Source organism: Triticum aestivum, chromosome 7D (genome assembly GCF_018294505.1).
Source record: "Triticum aestivum cultivar Chinese Spring chromosome 7D, IWGSC CS RefSeq v2.1, whole genome shotgun sequence".
Taxonomy (NCBI): Eukaryota; Viridiplantae; Streptophyta; class Magnoliopsida; order Poales; family Poaceae; genus Triticum; species Triticum aestivum.
In genome coordinates, this window is record NC_057814.1 from 49,966,485 (window position 1) to 49,987,109 (window position 20,625).

The window sequence follows — 20,625 nt, forward strand, 5'->3', positions numbered from 1 at the left end:
AGCAATATGACAATGATGGAGCGTGTCATAAAAAACGGAACGGTGGTAAGTTGCATGGCAATATATCTCGGAATGGCTATGGAAATGCCATGATAGGTAGGTATGGTGGCTGTTTTGAGGAAGGTATATGGTGGGTGTATGATACCGGCGAAAAGTGCGCGGTATTAGAGAGGCTAGCAATGGTGGCAGAAAGAAAAGTGCGTATAATCCATGGACTCAACATTAGTCATAAAGAACTCATATACTTATTGCAAAAATCTGCAAGTTATCAAAGCAAAGTATTACGCGCATGCTCCTAGGGGGATAGATTGGTAGGAAAAGACCATCGCTCGTCCCCGACCGCCACTCACAAGGAAGACAATCAATAAATAAATCGTGCTCCGACTTCATCACATAACGGTTCACCATACGTGCATGCTACGGGAATCACAAACTTTAACAAAAGTATTTCTCAAATTCAAAACTACTCAACTAGCATGACTCTAATATCACCATCTTTATATCTCAAAACAATTATCAAGCATCAAACTTCTCATAGTATTCAACACACTCATAAGAAAAAAATCTAATCTTGAATGCCTATGATAATTAAAGCAAATTACCACGCTGTTTAGTAGGACTCTCAAAATAATCTAAGTGAAGCATGAGAGAACAATAGTTTCAATAAAACAAATCCACTACCGTGCTCTAAAATATATAAGTGAAGCACTAGAGCAAAAACTATATAACTCAAAACATATAAGTGAAGCACATAGAGTATTCTAATAAATTCCGAATCATGTGTGTCTCTCTCAAAAGGTGTGTACAGCAACGACGATTGTGGAAAACTAACAAATAAAGACTCAATTAATACAAGACGCTCCGAGCAAAACACATATCATGTGGTGAATAAAAATATAGCTCCAAGTAAAGTTACCGATGGAAGTAGACGAAACAGGGGATGCCTTCCGGGGCATCCCCAAGCTTTGGCTTTTAGGTGTCCTTAGATTATCTTGGGGTGCCATGGGCATCCCCAAGCTTAGGCTCTTGCCACTCCTTATTCCATAATCCATCAAATCTTTTACCCAAAACTTGAAAACTTCACAACACAAAACTTAACAGAAAATCTCGTGAGCTCCGTTAGCGAAAGAAAACAAAACACCACTTCAAGGTACTGTAATGAACTAATTATTTATTTATATTGGTGTTAAAATACTGTTTTCCAACTTCTCTATGGTTTATAAACTATTTTACTAGTCATAGATTCATCAAAATAAGCAAACAACACACGAAAAACAGAATCTGTCAAAAACAGAACAGTCTGTAGTAATGTGTAACTAACGGAAACTTCTGGAACTCCAAAAATTCAGCCAAAATAGGACGACCTAGACAATTTGTTTATTGATCAGAAGCAATTGGAATCAATATTTTATCACGTTCTGGTGATTTGTAACAATTATTTTCGTGAACAGGAAGTTTCTGTAATTTTCAGCAATATCAAACAACTATCATCCAAGAAGATCCTATAGGTTAAACTTGGCACAAACACTAATTAAAACATAAAAACACATCTAACCAGAGGCTAGATCAAATATTTATTCCTAAACAGAAGCAAAAAGGCAAAAAATAAAAATTGGGTTGCCTCCCAACAAGCGCTATCGTTTAACGCCCCTAGCTAGGCAAAATAGCAAGGATAGATCTAGGTATTGCCATCTTTGGTAGGCAATCCATAAGTGGCTCTCATAATAGATTCATAAGGCAATTTTATTTTCTTTCTAGGGAAGTGTTCCATGCCTTTCCTTAACGGAAATTGGAATCTAATATTCCCTTCCTTCATATCAATAATTGCACCAATCGTTCTAAGGAAAGGTCTACCAAGAATAATAGGACATGAAGGATTGTAATCTATATCAAGAACAATAAAATCTACGGGCACATAATTCCTATTTTCAACAATAAGAACATCATTAATTCTTCCCATAGGTTTCTTAATGGTGGAATCCTCAAGGTGCAAGCTTAAAGAACAATCATCAAAATCACGGAAACCTAACAAATCGCATAAAGTTTTTGGAATCGTGGAAACACTAGCACCCAAATCACACAAAGCATAGCATTCATGATATTTAATTTTAATTTTAATAGTAGGTTCCCACTCATCATAAAGTTTTCTAGGGATAGAAACTTCCAACTCGAGTTTTTCTTCATAAGATTGCATCAAAGCATCAACGATATGTTTGGTAAAGGCTTTATTTTTACTATAAGCATGTGGAGAATTTAGCACGGATTGCAACAAGGAAATACAATCTATCAAAGAGCAATTATCATAAATAAATTCCTTGAAATCCACAATAGTGGGTTTATTGATATCCAAAGTTTCAACCGGGACTAAAGGGTGGTGGGCCAGGAGCGTGGCCCATTGGCCCCGGTTTGTCCCACCAACCGGGACCAAAGGGTCCGGACGAACCGGGACCAATGCCCCCACGAGGCCCGGCAGGCCCCTGACCGCACGAACCGGGACCAATGCTCAAATTAGTCCCGGTTCGTGAATGAACCGGGACTAATGTGAATATTGCCCTGTGACCAAAGCCCAGTTTTCTACTAGTGAGGAATAAACTCATGCAATATGATATAAACCCCATCATGTTATCCTCGATGGCAACAATACAATATGTGCCTTGCTGCCCGTACTGTCACTGGGAAATGACACCGCAAGATTGAACCCAAAGCTAAGCACTTCTCCCATTGCAAGAAAGATCAATCTAGTAGGCCAAACCAAACTGATAATTCGAAGAGACTTGCAAAGATAACCAATCATACATAAAAGAATTCAGAGAAGATTCAAATATTGTTCATAGATAAACTTGATCATAAACCCACAATTCATCGGTCTCAACAAACACACCACAAAAGAAGATTACATCGAATAGATCTCCACAAGAGAGGGGGAGAACATTGTATTGAGATCCAAAAAGAGAGAAGAAGCCATCTAGCTAATAACTATGGACCCGAAGGTCTGAAGAAAACTACTCACACATCATCGGAGAGGCTATGGTGTTGATGTAGAAGCCCTCCGTGATCGATGCCCCCTCCGGTGGAGCTCCAAAAAAGGCCCCAAGATGGGATCTCAAGGGTACAGAAGGTTGCGGCGGTGGAATTAGGTTTTTGGCTCCGTATCTGGTTTTTTGGGGGTACGTAGGTATATATAGGAGGAAGAAGTAAATCGGTGGAGCAACGTGGGGCCCACGAGGGTGGAGGGCGCGCCCAGGGGGGTAGGCGCGCCCCCTACCTCGTGCCCTCCTGGTTGATGTCTTGACATAGGGTCCAAGTCCTCTGGATCACGTTCGTTCCAAAAATCACGTTCCCGATGGTTTCATTCCGTTTGGACTCCGTTTGATATTCTTTTTCTATGAAACTCTGAAATAGGCAAAAATAGCAATTCTGGGCTGGGCCTCCGGTTAATAGGTTAGTCCCAAAAATAATATAAAAGTGTATAATAAAGCCCAATAATGTCCAAAAAAGAATATAATATAGCATGGAACAATAAAAAATTATAAATACGTTGGAGACATATCACTCCATCAGCTTTCTACCATCCAATCCTTCCGAAGGAATGCATGCTTAACTCAGCACGGTGATAATGGCATAAGCGGGCGATAACATATTTGATATCCATGTTTCTGCCCTGGTCATTGACATGAACTATCATTCCATAGTCGATATCTCCTACCTTAGGGTATTCTTGACAAAACTTTGAGTTCTAATGCTCCATGTTCCGGTCTTTCTCTGATACACCTTGATCTCGGGTATTGACAGCTTCCATAGTCTGCCAAGTTCCATAAGTGTAGCCTTCCTAGGTCATACCAATCCGGAAATTCTTTAGAGCCTTCAAATTCTCCTAGTCTTTGGAGTCTTCAACCGTGGTAGCTTCCTTTATTATAATGCACAATAAAATCCTCTTCATTCCGGTGTGGTCTTAGTTGTCCGATATCTTGTACTTCTTGAAGTGGTCTCATTAGCCGAATCTTCGTGGCCAAATGGGGAATGGGGTATAATCTCTCTAAAAGGGGATTTTTGAATAAGCTCAGAAGAGAAGAGAGGTAAAAGATCCTTTTGAAAAGAAAGTTGTAGAGAAAAATATTTTCCTATGGGCTTGCCAGTTTCTAGGGGTCACGTCCTACAGTCAACATGTGCTCTGATACCATCTTGTAGCGACCCGACCTCAGACGGTCAAGTCTCTGTGCTTAAGTGCCTGCTACCTCTTGAGCACTGCTTTTGTTTTCCCTTGAAGAGGAAAGGGTGATGCAGTAAAGCAGCGTAAGTATTTCCCTCAGTTTTTGTGAACCAAGGTATCAATCCAGTAGGAGGCCACGCACGAGTCCGTCGCACCTACACAAACAAATAAAATCCTCGCAACCAAGTGCACTGGATCTATTGTGGATGTTCCTGCTGGAATGGCCATGTTAGGCCGTGTGGTCGACGCCTTGGGAGTACCTATTGATGGAAAAGGGGCTCTAAGCGATCACGAACGAAGACGTGTCGAAGTGAAAGCCCCAGGGATTATTGAACGTAAATCTGTGCACGGACCCATGCAAACAGGCTTAAAAGCAGACAGGATAAAGGGGTTGTCAATCCCTTCACAGTCACTTACGAGAGTGAGATATGATAGATATGATAGGACAATATTTTTGGTATTTTTATGATAAAGATGCAAAGTAAAATAAAAGGTAATAAAAATAGCTAAATGTTGGAAGATCAATATGATAGAAAATAGACCCGGGGGCCATAGGTTTCACTAGAGGCTTCTCTCGAGAGCATAAGTATTACGGTGGGTGAACAAATTACTGTTGAGCAATTGACAGAATTGAGCATAGTTATGAGAATATCTAGGTTTGATCATGTATATAGGCATCACGTCCGAGACAAGTAGACCAACTCCTGCCTGCATCTACTACTATTACTCCACACATCGACCGCTATCCAGCATGCATCTAGAGTATTAAGTTCATAAGAACAGAGTAACACTTTAAGCAAGATGACATGATGTAGAGGGATAAACTCATGCAATATGATATAAACCCCATCTTGTTATCCTCGATGGCAACAATACAATACGTGCCTTGCTGCCCCTACTGTCACTGGGAAAGGACACCGTAAGATTGAACCCAAAGCTAAGCACTTCTCCCATTGCAAGAAAGATCAATCTAGTAGGCCAAACCAAGCTGATAATTCGAAGAGACTTGCAAAGATAACCAATCATACATAAAATAATTCAGAGAAGATTCAAATATTGTTCATAGATAAACTTGATCATAAACCCACAATTCATCGGTCTCAACAAACACACCGCAAAAGAAGATTACATCGAATAGATCTCCACGAGAATCGTGGAGAACTTTGTATTGAGATCCAAAGAGAGAGAAGAAGCCATCTAGCTAATAACTATGGACCCGAAGGTCTGAGGTAAACTACTCACACATCATCGAAGAGGCTATGGTGTTGATGTAGAAGCCCTCCGTGATCGATGCCCCCTCCGGCGGAGCTTCGGAAAAGGCCCCAAGATGGGATCTGACGGGTACAGAAGGTTGCGGCGATGGAATTAGGTTTTTGGCTCCGTCTCTGGTAGTTTGGGGGTCGTAGGTATATATAGGAGGAAGAAGTATGTTGGTGGAGCAACATGGGCCCCACGAGGGTGGAGGGCGCGCCCAGGGGGTAGGCGCGCCCCCCTACCTCGTGCCCTCCTGGTAGCTTTCTTGACATAGGGTCCAAGTCCTCTGGATCACGTTTGTTCCAAAAATCATGTTCCCGAAGGTTTCATTCCATTTGGACTCCGTTTGATATTCTTTTTCTGCGAAACTCTGAAATAGGCAAAAAACAGCAATTCTGGGCTGGGCCTGCGGTTAATAGGTTAGTCCCAAAAATAATATAGAAGTGTATAATAAAGCCCATTAATGTCCAAAACAGAATATAATATAGCATGGAACAATCAAAAATTATAGATACGTTGGAGACGTATCAGTGTCATCCCTGGATCGGTATGCTGACACACATAGTCCTCGAGGATTTATAACAGAGGTAAATCACATGTATAAAGTAACGTAAATACTATTACCTCAATCCAAATAGTGGAAGTAACAAGGTTGTGGATTCCCATCAACACCAACGGCAAAGTTTAGTGTAGAAGTCGTAACCCTAATGTATCACTTACTCGTTGTAAGATCCTGCAACATGAGACGTTGCAGCCACAAAGGGTTAGTACATTGAATGTACTGGCAAATTCACACCATAGAGCAATGATGAATAATGGCTATCACTACATGCATATATGGCTGGTGGAGGCTCTATGGTTAAATTGTTTTTGCGAAAAGCCAATTTTTCCCTACTGCAAAGGAACATTTTTTTATTTAACTACAAAGTTGGTTGAAAACATTGAGAATAGTAAATCCCCATCTCAATCCCAATTAAAAGGTAATTAATAACCCAACAAATTAATTTAGAGTGATAAGATCAACACGATAATTCAAATACCAGAGACTCAAGATGTCCATAACCGGGGACACGGCTAATCATGATTAGTTTGTACACTCTGCAGAGGTTTGCGCACTTTTCCCCACAAGACTCGATCTCCTCCGTTGGATTTCTCGCACTTCATGGTGTTTGAGAAACGGATGACCGAGACACAATCTTTCAGAAGCATTTACTCTCTACTCCGGGCAGACCGGTACACCTACAATCCCCCTACATCTGCTAGTCCACCTCTTCAAGAGCTCACGCAACTTACTCAACTATGCCAGAGCCCATAATGGCTTGTGGCTGCACACGGAAGTTTCTAGCATGAATAATCTTATGATCCCTTTGAGCCTGGGTGGCGGACCGTAGGATGCTCACATGGTATATCCCCGGGATCTCCTAGGACAACACTGGTACTTCCCCAGGTGTCCGGGCAAGTCCACTGGTATATCCCCAGGGTGCCCCTAGCAATCCACCCAGATGTGTATTAAAGTAGCCACCTTAAGTTGAACCATTAAGTAAACAATCTCACATCTGTCATGGAATACACTCAAACCCAATCCACGTCTAGGAGCATAGCATGGCAATATAAGCATAATGTAATACTAACTCCCAAGGTTTGAATGCAGGGCAATAGGTTCCTACCTCATCAACTACTTCCCAATACCCACATGTTATCAATTCCTAACCATGCAATGTTTGAGGTTGAAACTAATGCATAAAACCTGGGTATGAAAGGGATATGATCAAAGTGTGAACTTGCCTTGTACTGTTGATGAAGATGATTCGCACTCATAACTCCTGATAGTTCTACTCGTCACACTCCGGTCAATCTATCGTAAGCAAACAATAGTAACCACACATAAGCAATCATGCAAAAGAATCGAAGAAAAGATCTCGGAAAACCTCGAAAACAGGCAAATAACTCTTGTAACAGAAAACAATTTCCAACAGTACCAAAATTGGGTGAATTTGGCCTTATCAGAAAGTTTAGGTCAAGAGCTTTATTTTGCAAAAGGAATCAATTAAATCGGAGGTATAAAACTCAAGTTACGATCAAACAAAGTTCAAATACAAAACTGGTTGAACTCAAATTTTAAAACTTTCAAAAACATGTTTAAGTTGTTTTACTTGAAAGAGGGGATCATAACGAAGAAGTGGGCGTTGGTTTCGTTGGATTTGGATAAACGGGTAAAAAGTAGTGATCGTTTTAAGATTAGGGACTAATGTGTAAAAACTTTAATCACAGATAGGTCCCTGACGAAAAAATAACAGAAAAATAAAAGGCTAAAAAGTGAAGGTTTGTTTTTCTTATCTAAATAGAGGACGTTCGCTGTATAATAAAACCTAAAACAAACTAGATCTAGGGTCCAAAAAACGTAAAGAAAACCGTGAAAAACCAATCGGTTTATTTACCTGTCCGGGACGGTTTTTCCGTCAAAAACCACGGCGGCAGTTAGCGACGAGCGGCGGCTGGCTCAGGCGACGAGGCGAGACGCGGGCGGCGGCGCAGGCGAGCGGCGAGGGGAGGCGGCGAGCGGCGGTTGCGGCGAAGGGCGAGGGGCAGCGAGCAGCGATGTGGGGCGGAAGTGGAGCTAGCAGCGGCGGCGGCAACCGACGGCGGCGGCGGCGGATCTCGTCGGAGTTTCGAACTCCAGCGAGTGCGGGCGGCGCGTTGCAAAAAAAAGAGAGGGGGGGTCGGGGCTGCAGGATTTATAGGAGGAGGGGGCGACGGTGGCGTGGAGGAGGGTCCAAGGCGGCGGGGTGCGGTGTCCGTGGAGGACAAGGCGGCGGCGGCGGCGTTGGGCGGGAGGCGGAGACCTGCTGGAGCTCGGGGACACGCGGCATCGGGCTGGGCTTCGGCCCAGTTGGCTCGGTCCGGAGAAAAAAAGAAGTTTTTTTACACACACAACGAAAATAAAAAAGGCAAAAATATTATATAGGCATATAATATATCAAAATTTTCAGAAAAATATTTCCTACAAGCTGAACATTTTTCTAGCACCAAATAAAATCTACAAAAATTCAAATAAAGCAAAGAGTGCTACTGTTGCAATAAAATCCAATAAAAACATTTTAAAAATACCAAAATACATTCAAATTTATTTCTCTCCTATTTTCTATTGTAGGGAATCATTTTACCCTAATTTCCATATATTTTATTTTTGGAGGAAAATAATTTGAATAAAACCAAAATAACTCCAAATTGAAAATAATTTCCAAAAGGGGCTTTAAGCTTGACTCTTTGAAACTTCCAACTCATATTTCATATAATTTGAAGAAGTCATTTTGTCTTCTCTCATGAAAATCATTGAGTTGCTTAAAGTTTTTCAATTTGAAATATTTTCAAATGAAATTCAAATATTTTGAAATACCCTTTTTAATTTAATTAAATGGAAGAAGTCATATCATCTTCACTCAAGGGTTTGTATTTGAAAAGAATTTGAATTCACGGAGATCAAAATGCAAAATGAAAGTTTGGGAAAATCCTTTTAACTTTCAAAAGGTTTCGAATTTCACTCAATTTCACACAATCAATCATAATGATCTATTTATTATAACATTCCAAAATTTAGAATTTTGGGATGTTACATAGGTGAAGTAGCAAACTTAGGATCACATTTCATTCTAGCATTCATAGATTTTTCTTTATACTTGCATAATAAATTCTCTAGATCATCTCTATCTCTGCAAGCAAGAATATCTCTAGTTGTTTCTTCACTCATAACATAACCTTCCGGCACCTTAGCCAATTCATATCTAGGAGGGCTAGTTCTAGCAGGTGTTTCGGGAGTTTCAGTTTCAAGTTCATCATCATGTTGTATAACTCTAGCAATTTGTTTATCAAGAAGGTCACCAAGTGGCACATCATCATTATCAAGCAAGGTACTAACATCATCATAAGCATTATCCATAGCAGAAGTAGCATCATCAATAACTTGGAATCTTTGTGAGATTTATGATTTTACTTGTTGCTCTAAGAACCCTAAAAAACACCTTCCCTGCCTATGTGAGTTTAATGATAATGAAATCTTATCTTATTATGCAAAGGGTGTTTATAGTTACTACGATATCGAACAAATTGAAGAATTTTTTGATTTTAAGGGTTCTTATGAAGTTGCTTCTTTGATTGAAAAGTATGATATTACTCTCTACGAATCTGAAAATTTTGACATACTTAAGTATTGCTATGAAAACTATGCTCATAATGTCTATGTCAAAGAATTTATTGAAAGAATGACCGTTGCTTCCGAAGAAAATAATGATATGCATGAATCTATAGATAATTATGATTCCGATGATTTGATTGAAATATCCCTTGATGAACATGATGCTTGCTATTCTTGTGGCCCTGATGCCAATATTTATGAAGATGAATTTGCTATAGTTCCCTATGTTAAACATGAGATCGTTGCTATTGCACCCATACTTGGTAGTTCCTTCGATGAAAAGCATGATTGCAATGATTTTATTATAAATTCTCTTGATGTCAATTGTGCTAATAATATGCAAAACCCTAAGCTTGGGGATGCTAGTTTTGCTATGAACACTACTTGTTGCAATGATCATGATTGGGGTGATTCTTCTTATGATCTTAAAACTTTATTTAAGCCCCATGATGAATATGAGATTGATAATAATGTTTGCAATAATACTGAAAGTGGGTTTTGAAGAGTGTCAATTTTAGATCCCACATATTTGGATAATGTTCAATCTTATGAAGTTTTTGATAAAAGTGGGTTCAGAGAGGTCATGACTTTATTTTATGATAATCCCACTATTTCGGAAGAGTGTCAACTTTGCATGCATGTGGATCATGAAGAGAAAATTTTATGTGATAGTTATATTGTTGAATTTGCTTATGATCCTACATGTAATTATTATGAGAGAGGAAAATATGGTTGTAGAAATTTTCATGTTACTAAATTACCTCTCTTCATGATGAGATTGCTATTGTCTCTTTATTCTTCCTTGCATATGCTAGTTTTTGTTTGCCTTGATAATTTGTTTTCTTATAATGCCTATGCATAGGAAGTATGCTAGACTTAGATGTGTTTATCACGTGTTCTATGATGCTCTCTTTGTGCTTTAATTCTTGTCTTTGATGTGAGCATCATTAAAATTATCAATGCCTAGCTAGGGGCGTTAAACGATAGTGCTTGTTGGGAGGCAACCCAATTTTATTTTTGTTTCTTGCTTTTTGGTTCTGTTTAGTAATAAATCTTTGATCTAGCCTCTATTTAGATGTGTTTTTATGTTTTAATTAGTGTTTGTGCCAAGTAGAACCTTTGGGAAGACTTGGGTGAAGTCTTTTTGATCGTGCTGTAAAAACAGAAACTTTAGCACTCACGAGATTAGCTACAACTTTTTACTGGAGAGTGCTATTTAGTTGATTCTTTTTGCCGATGATTAATATATAAATTACTCACGCCCAGAAATTTATTTTAGAATTTTTGGATTTCCATAAGTATGCGTTTTATACAGATTACTACATACTGTTCTGTTTTTGAGAGATTCTGTTTTTCGTGTGTTGTTTGCTTATTTTAATGAATCTATGGCTAGTATCGGAGGTTATGAACCATAGAGAAGTTGGAATACAGTAGGTTTAACACCAATACAAATAAAGAATGATTTCCTTACAGTACCTTGAAGTGGTGTTTGTTTTCTTTCGCTAACGGAGCTCACGAGATTTTCTGTTAAGTTTTGTGTTGTGAAGTTTTCAAGTTTTGGGTAAAGATTTGATGGATTATGGAACAAGGAGTGGCAATAGCCTAAGCTTGGGGATGCCCAAGGCACCCCAAGGTAAAATTCAAGGACAACCAAAAATCCTAAGCTTGGGGATGCCCCGGAAGGCATCCCCTCTTTTGTCTTCATCCATCGGTAAGTTTACTTGGAGCTATATTTTTATTCACCACATGATATGTGTTTTGCTTGGAGCGTCTTGTATGATTTGAGTCTTTGCTTTTTAGTTCACCACAATCATACTTGCTGTACACACCTTTTGGGAGAGACACACGTTAATCGGAATTTATTAGAATACTCTATGTGCTTCACTTATATCTTTTGAGCTAAACAGTTTTGCTCTAGTGCTTCACTTATATCTTTTAGAGCACGGTGGTGGTTTTATTTTATAGAAATTATTGATCTCTCATGCTTCACTTATATTATTTTGAGAGTCCTTTACAACAGCATGGTAATTTACTTTGGCTATAAAATTAGTCCTAATATGATAGGCATCCAAGATGGATATAATAAAAACTTTCATATAAGTGCATTGAATACTAAGAGAAGTTTGATACTTGATGATTGTTTTGAGATATGGAGATAGTGATATTAAAGTTGTGCTAGTTGAGTAATTGTGAATTTGAGGAATACTTGTGTTGAAGTTTGCAAGTCCCGTAGCATGCACGTATGGTAAACGTTGTGTAACAAATTTGAAACATGAGGTGTTCTTTGATTGTCTTCCTTATGAGTGGCGGTCGGGGACGAGCGATGGTCTTTTCCTACTAATCTATCCCCCTAGGAGCATGCGCGTAGTGCTTGATTTTTGATGACTTGTAGATTTTTGCAATAAGTATGTGAGTTCTTTATGACTAATGTTGAGTCCATGGATTATACGCACTCTCAACCTTCCATCATTGCTAGCCTCTTCGGTACCGTGCATTGCCCTTTCTCACCTTGAGAGTTGGTGCAAACTTCGCCGGTGCATCCAAACCCCGTGATATGATATGCTCTATCACACATAAACCTCCTTATATCTTCCTCAAAACAGCCACCATACCTACCTATTGTTGGGGAACGTAGCAGAAATTCAAAATTTTCTACGCATCACCAAGATCAATCTATGGAGTAATCTAGCAACGAGGGGAAGGGGAGTGCATCTACATACCATTGTAGATCGCGATGCGGAAGCGTTGCAAGAACGCGGATGAGGGAGTCGTACTCGTAGCGATTCAGATCGCGGTTGATTCCGATCTAAGCACCGAAGAACGGTGCCTCCGCGTTCAACACACGTGCAGCCCGGTGACGTCTCCCACGCCTTGATCCAGCAAGGAGAGAGGGAGAGGTTGGGAAAGACTCCATCCAGCAGCAGCACGACGGCGTGGTGGTGATGGAGGAGCGTGGCAATCCCGCAGGGCTTCGCCAAGCACCGCGGGAGAGGAGGAGGAGGAGGCTGGGCTGCGCTAGGGAGAGGAAAACTCGTGTCTTTGCAGCCCCCAATACCTCAACTATATATAGGGGAGAGGGATGGGGCTGCACCCCCTCTAGGGTTTCCACCCCAAGGGGTGCGGCAGCCCCAAAACCCATCTAGGGCGGCGGCCAAGGGGGGAGAGGGGGAAACTTGCCCCCCAAGCAAGGTGGAGGCGCCCCCCTCCCCAAACCCTAGGCGCCTTGGGCCCTGGTGGGGGGGCGCACCAGCCCACCTGGGGCTGGTCCCCTCCCACACTTGGCCCATGCTGCCCTCTGGGGCCGGTGGCCCCACTTGGTGGACCCCCGGGACCCTCCCGGTGGTCCCGGTACATTACCGATATCACCCGAAACTTTTCCGGTGACCAAAACAGGACTTCCCATATATAAATCTTTACCTCCGGACCATTCCGGAACTCCTCGTGACGTCCGGGATCTCATCCGGGACTCCGAACAACATTCGGTAACCACGTACATACTTTCCCTATAACCCTAGCGTCATCGAACCTTAAGTGTGTAGACCCTACGGGTTAGGGAACCATGCAGACATGACCGAGACGTTCTCCGGTCAATAACCAACAGCGGGATCTGGATACCCATGTTGGCTCCCACATGTTCCACGATGATCTCATTGGATGAACCACGATGTCGGGGATTCAATCAATCCCGTATTCCCTTTGTCTATCGGTATGTTACTTGCCCGAGATTCGATCGTCGGTATCCCGATACCTTGTTCAATCTCGTTACCGGCAAGTCTCTTTACTCGTTCCGTAACACATCATCCCGTGATCAACTCCTTGGTCACATTGTGCACATTATGATGATGTCCTACCGAGTGGGCCCAGAGATACCTCTCCGTTTACACGAAGTGACAAATCCCAGTCTCGATTCGTGCCAACCCAACAGACACTTTTGGAGATACCTGTAGTGCACCTTTATAGCCACCCAGTTACGTTGTGACGTTTGGTACACCCAAAGCATTCCTACGGTATCCGGGAGTTGCACAATCTCATGGTCTAAGGAAATGATACTTGACATTAGAAAAGCTCTGAGCAAACGAACTACACGATCTTGTGCTAGGCTTAGGATTGGGTCTTGTCCATCACATCATTCTCCTAATGATGTGATCCCGTTATCAACGACATCCAATGTCCATGGTCAGGAAACCGTAACCATCTATTGATCAATGAGCTGGTCAACTAGAGGCTTACTAGGGACATGGTATTGTCTATGTATCCACACATGTATCTGAGTTTCCTATCAATACAATTTTAGCATGGATAATAAACGATTATCATGAACAAGGAAATATAATAATAACCAATTTATTATTGCCTCTAGGGCATATTTCCAACAGTCTCCCACTTGCACTAGAGTCAATAATCTAGTCCACATCACCATGTGATTAACACTCACAGGTCACATCACCATGTGACCAACATCCAAAGAGTTTACTAGAGTCAACAATCTAGTTCACATCTCTATGTGATTAACACTCAATGAGTTCTGGTTTGATCATGTTATGCTTGTGAGAGAGGTTATTTAGTCAACGGGTCTGAACCTTTCAGATGCATGTGTGCTTTACGAATATCTATGTCATCTTGTGGATGCTACCACGCGCTATTTGGAGCCATTTCAAATAATTGCTCTACTATACGAATCCGGTTTACTACTCAGAGTCATCCGGATTAGTGTCAAAGTTTGCATCGACGTAACTCTTTACGACGAACTCCTTTTCACCTCCATAATCGAGAAAATTCCTTAGTCCACTAGATACTAAGGATAAGTTCAACCGCTGTCATGTGATCCTTTCCCGGATCACTATTGTACCCCTTGACCAACTCATGGCAAGGCACACTTCATGTGCGGTACACAGCATAGCATACTATAGAGCCTACGTCTAAAGCATAGGGGACGACCTTCGTCCTTTCTCTCTCTTCTGCTGTGGTCAGGTCTTGAGTCTTACTCAATACTCGCACCTTGTAACACAGCCAAGAACTCCTTCTTTGCTGATCTATTTTGAACTCTTTCAAAATCATGTCAAGGTGTGCGTTCTTTGAAAGTATCATCAGGCGTCTTGATCTATCTCTATAGATCTTGATGCCCAATATGTAAGCAGCTTTATCCAGGTCTACCTTTGAAAAACTCCTTTCAAACAACCCTTTATGCTTTCCAGAAAATTTTACATCATTTCGGATCAACAATATGTCATTCACATATACTTATCAGAAATGTTGTAGCGCTCCCACTCACTTTATTGTAAATACAAATTTCTAACAAACTTTGTATAAACCCAAAAATTTTGATCACTCCATCAAAGCGTATATTCTGACTCCGAGATGCTTGCTCTAGTCCATGGAAGGATCGCTGGAGCTAGCATACCTTTTAGCATCCTTAGGATCGACAAAACCTTTCTGATTGTATCACATACAACCTTTCCTTACGAAAACTGGTAAGGAAACTTGTTTTGACATCCATCTGCCAGATTTCATAAATGCAGCTAATGCTAACATGATTCCGACGGACTTAAGCATCGCTACGGATGGGAAACTCTCATCGTAGTCAACTCCTTGAACTTGTGGAAATACTCTTTGCCACAAGTCGAGCTTCATAGACGGTAACATTACCGTCCACGTCCGTCTTCTTCTCAAAGTTCCATTTATCTCGGATTTCATGGCTTCTAACCATTTGTCGGAATATGGGCCCACCATCGCTTCTCCATAGCTCATAGGTTCATCGTTGTCCAACAACATGACTTCCAAGACAGGATCACGTACCACTCTGAAGTATTACGCATCCTCGTCGTCCTACGAGGTTTGGTGGTGACTTGATCCGAAGTTTCATGATCACTATCATAAGCTTCCACTTCAATTGGTATAGGTGCCACAGGAACAACTTCTTGTGCCCTGCTACACACTAGTTGAAGTGACGGTTCAAATAACCTTATCAAGTCTCCACCATCCTCCCACTCAATTCTTTCGAGAGAAACTTTTCCTCGAGAAAGGACCTGTTTCTAGAAACAATTACTTTTGCTTCCAGATCTGAAATAGGAGGTATACCCAACTGTTTTTGGGTATTCTATGAAGACGCATTTATCCGCTTTGGGTTCGAGCTTATCAGCCTGAAACTTTTTCACATAAGCATCGCAGCCCCAAACTTTTAAGAAACGACAACTTAGGTTTCTCTAAACGGTGTCGTCTCAACGGAATTGCGTGGTGCCCCTTTTAAAGTGAATGCGGTTATCTCTAATGCCTAACCCATAAACGATAGTGGTAATTCGATAAGAGACATCATGGTATGCACCATATCCAATAGGGTGCAGTTATGATGTTCGGACACACCATCACACTATGGTGTTCCAGGCGGTATTAATTGTGAAACACTTTCCACAATGTCTTAATTGTGTGCTAAACTCGTAACTCAGATATCTCTATGATCATATCATAGACATTTTATCCTCTTGTCACGACGATCTTCAACTTCACTCTGAAATTACTTGAACCTTTCAATAATTCAGACTTGTGTTTCATCAAGTAAATACACTCAGCATCTACTCAAATCATCTGTGAAGTAAGAACATAACGATATCCACTGCATGCCTTAGCACTCATTGGACTGCATACATCAAAATGTATTACTTCCAATAAGTTGTTCTCTTGTTCCATCTTACTGAAAACGAGGCCTTTCAGTCATCTTGCCCATGTGGTATGATTTGCATGTCTCAAGTGATTCAAAATCAAGTGAGTCCAAACGATCCATCTGCATGGAGTTTCTTCACGCATATATACCAATAGACATGGTTCGCATGTATCAATCTTTTCAAAAACGAGTGAGTCCAAAGATCCATCTACATGGAGCTTCTTCATGCGTTCTATACCAATATGACTCAAGTGGCAGTGCCACAAGTATGTGGTACTATCATTACTATCTTATATCTTTTGGCATGAACATGTGTATCACTACGATCGAGATTCATTTTAGGTGCAAGACCATTGAAGGTATTATTCAAATAAACAGAGTAACCATTATTCTCCTTAAATGAATAACCGTATTGCGATAAACATAATCCAATCATGCTCAACGCAAACACCAAATCTCGATAGTAGAGGGAGCATGCGATGCTTGATCACATCAACCTTGGAAACACTTCCAACACACATCGTCATCTCACCTTTATCCAGTCTCCATTTATTCCGCAGCTTTTATTTCGAGTTACTAACACTTAGCAACCGAACCGGTATCTAATACCCTGGTGCTGCTAGGAGTACTAGTAAAGTACACATTCATATAATGTATATCCAATATACTTCTGTCGACCTTGCCTTCCTTCTCATCTACCAAGTATCTAGGGTAGTTCCGCTTCAGTGACCGTTCCCCTCATTACAGAAGCACTTAGTCTCGGGTTTGGGTTCAACCTTGGGATTCTTTACTAGAGCAGCAAATGATTTGCTGTTTCATGAAGTATCCCTTTTTCCCTTGCCCTTCTTAAACTAGTGGTTTTACTAACCATCAACTATTGATGCTCCTTCTTGATTTCTACTCTCGCGGTGTCAAACATCGCAAATTGCTCAAGGATCATCATCTATCCTTGATATTTATAGTTCATCACAAAGCTCTAATAGCTTGGTGGCAGTGATTATGGAGAACCATCACTATCTCATCTGGAAGATTAACTCCCACTCGATTCAAGCGATTGTAGTACTCAGACAATCTGAGCACATGCTCAACGATTGAGCTTTTCTCCCTTAGTTTGCAGGCTTAAGAAACTTGTCAGAGGTCTCATACCTCTTGACGTGGGCACTAGTCTGAAATCCCAATTTCAGTTTTCGGAACATCTCATATGTTCTGCGACGTTTCAAAAACGTCTTTGGTGCCACAATTCTAAACCGTTAGCATTACGCACTGAACTATCACGTAGTCATCAAAACGTGTATGTCAGATGTTTCGCAACATCTACAGACGATGCTGAGGTTCAGCACACCGAGCGGTGCATTAAGGACATAAGCCTTCTATGCAGCAATGAGGACAATCCTCAGTTTACAGACCCAGTCCGCATAATTGCTACTACCAACTTTCAACTAAATTTTCTCTAGGAACATATCTTAAACAGTAGAACTAAAGCGTATGACATAATTTGCAAAGACCTTTTGACTATGTTCATGATAATGAAGTTCATCTGATTATTGAACTCCCACTCAGATAGACATCCCTCTAGTCATCTAAGTGATACATGATCCGAGTCAAACTAGGCTGTGTCCGATCATCACGTGAGACGGACTAGTCATCATCGGTGAACATCTCCATGTTGATCGTATCTTCTATACGACTCATGCTCGACCTTTCGGTCTCTGGTGTTCCGAGGCCATGTCTGTACATGCTAGGCTCGTCAAGTCAACCTAAGTGTTTCGCATGTGTTCCGAGGCCATGTCTGTACATGCTAGGCTCGTCAACACCCGTTGTATTCGAACGTTAGAATCTATCACACCCGATCATCACGTGGTGCTTCGAAACAACGAACCTTCGCAACGGTGCACAGTTAGGGGGAACACGTCTCTTGAAATTTTGCTCCTTTGATCTCCATCTTCGGGGCACCATGATCATCTTTGTCACCGGCATGACACCATGATCTCCATCGTCATGATCTCCATCATTGTGTCTTCATGAAGTTGTCACGCCAACGATTACTTCTACTTCTATGGCTAACGCGCTTAGCAATAAAGTAAAGTAATTTACATGGCGTTATTCAATGACACGCAGGTCATACAAAAATAAAGACAACTCCTATGGCTCCTGCCGGTTGTCATACTCATCGACATGCAAGTCGTGATTCCTATTACAAGAACATGATCAATCTCATACATCACATATATCATTCATCACATCTTCTGGCCATATCACATCACATAGCACATGCTGCAAAAACAAGTTAGACGTCCTCTAATTGTTGTTGCAAGTTTTTACGTGGCTTGTATAGGTTTCTAGCAAGAACGTTTCTTACCTACGTAAGACCACAACGTGATATGCCAATTTCTATTTACCCTTCATAAGGACCCTTTTCATCGAATCCGTTCCGACTAAAGTGGGAGAGACAGACACCCGCTAGCCACCTTATGCAACTAGTGCATGTCAGTCGGTGGAACCTGTCTCATGTAAGCATACGTGTAAGGTCGGTCCGGGCCGCTTCATCCCACAATGCCGCCGAAACAAGATAAGACTAGTAGCGGCAAGAAGAATTGGCAACATCTACGCCCACAACTGCTTTGTGTTCTACTCGTGCATAGAAACTACGCATAGACCTAGCTCATGATGCCACTGTTGGGGAACGTAGCAGAAATTCAAAATTTTCTACGCATCACCAAGATCAATCTATGGAGTAATCTAGCAACGAGGGGAAGGGGAGTGCATCTACATACCATTGTAGATCGCGATGCGGAAGCGTTGCAAGAACGCGGATGAGGGAGTCGTACTCGTAGCGATTCAGATCGCGGTTGATTCCGATCTAAGCACCGAAGAACGGTGCCTCCGCGTTCAACACACGTGCAGCCCGGTGACGTCTCCCACGCCTTGATCCAGCAAGGAGAGAGGGAGAGGTTGGGAAAGACTCCATCCAGCAGCAGCACGACGGCGTGGTGGTGATGGAGGAGCGTGGCAATCCCGCAGGGCTTCGCCAAGCACCGCGGGAGAGGAGGAGGAGGAGGCAGGGCTGCGCCAGGGAGAGGAAAACTCATGTCTTTGCAGCCCCCAATACCTCAACTATATATAGGGGAGAGGGAGGGGGCTGCGCCCCCTCTAGGGTTTCCACCCCAAGGGGTGCGGCAACCTCAAAACCCATCTAGGGCGGCGGCCAAGGGGGGAGAGGGGGAAACTTGCCCCCCAAGCAAGGTGGAGGCGCCCCCCTCCCCAAACCCTAGGCGCCTTGGGCCCTGGTGGGGGGGCGCACCAGCCCACCTGGGGCTGGTCCCCTCCCACACTTGGCCCATGCTGCCCTCTGGGGCCGGTGGCCCCACTTGGTGGACCCCCGGGACCCTCCCGGTGGTCCCGGTACATTACCGATATCACCCGAAACTTTTCCGGTGACCAAAACAGGACTTCCCATATATAAATCTTTACCTCCGGACCATTCCGGAACTCCTCGTGACGTCCGGGATCTCATCCGGGACTCCGAACAACATTCGGTAACCACGTACATACTTTCCCTATAACCCTAGCGTCATCGAACCTTAAGTGTGTAGACCCTACGGGTTCGGGAACCATGCAGACATGACCAAGACGTTCTCCGGTCAATAACCAACAGCGGGATCTGGATACCCATGTTGGCTCCCACATGTTCCACGATGATCTCATCGGATGAACCACGATGTCGGGGATTCAATCAATCCCGTATACAATTCCCTTTGTCTATCGGTATGTTACTTGCCCGAGATTCGATCGTCGGTATCCCGATACCTTGTTCAATCTCGTTACCGGCAAGTCTCTTTACTCGTTCCGTAACACATCATCCCGTGATCAACTCCTTGGTCACATTGTGCACATTATGATGATGTCCTACTGAGTGGGCCCAGAGATACCTCTCCGTTTACATGAAGTGACAAATCCCAGTCTCGATTCGTGCCAACCCAACAGACACTTTTGGAGATACCTGTAGTGCACCTTTATAGCCACCCAGTTACATTGTGACGTTTGGTACACCCAAAGCATTCCTACGGTATCCGGGAGTTGCACAATCTCATGGTCTAAGGAAATGATACTTGACATTAGAAAAGCTCTGAGCAAACGAACTACACGATCTTGTGCTAGGCTTAGGATTGGGTCTTGTCCATCACATCATTCTCCTAATGATGTGATCCCGTTATCAACGACATCCAATGTCCATGGTCAGGAAACCGTAACCATCTATTGATCAATGAGCTGGTCAACTAGAGGCTTACTAGGGACATGGTGTTGTCTATG